The following is a 319-nucleotide window of genomic DNA, read 5'->3' on the forward strand; positions in this document are numbered from 1 at the left end:
TTTTTTTTTTTTTGAGACGGAGTCTTGCTCTGTCGCCCAGGCTAGAGTGCAGTGGCCGGATCTCAGCTCACCGCAACCTCTGCCTCCTGGGTTCACGCCATTCTCCTGCCTCAGCCTCCCGAGTGGCTGGGACCACAGGCGCCCACCACCTCGCCCGGCTAATTTTTTGTATTTTTAGTAGAGACGGGGTTTCACCGTGTTAGCCAGGAGGGTCTCGATCTCCTGACTTCGTGATCCGCCCGTCTCGGCCTCCCAAAGTGCTGGGATTACAGGCTTGAGCCACCGCGCCCGGCCTTTTTTTTTTTTTTTTTTTTTTTTG

Source organism: Piliocolobus tephrosceles, chromosome 21 (assembly GCF_002776525.5).
Source record: "Piliocolobus tephrosceles isolate RC106 chromosome 21, ASM277652v3, whole genome shotgun sequence".
Taxonomy (NCBI): domain Eukaryota; kingdom Metazoa; phylum Chordata; class Mammalia; order Primates; family Cercopithecidae; genus Piliocolobus; species Piliocolobus tephrosceles.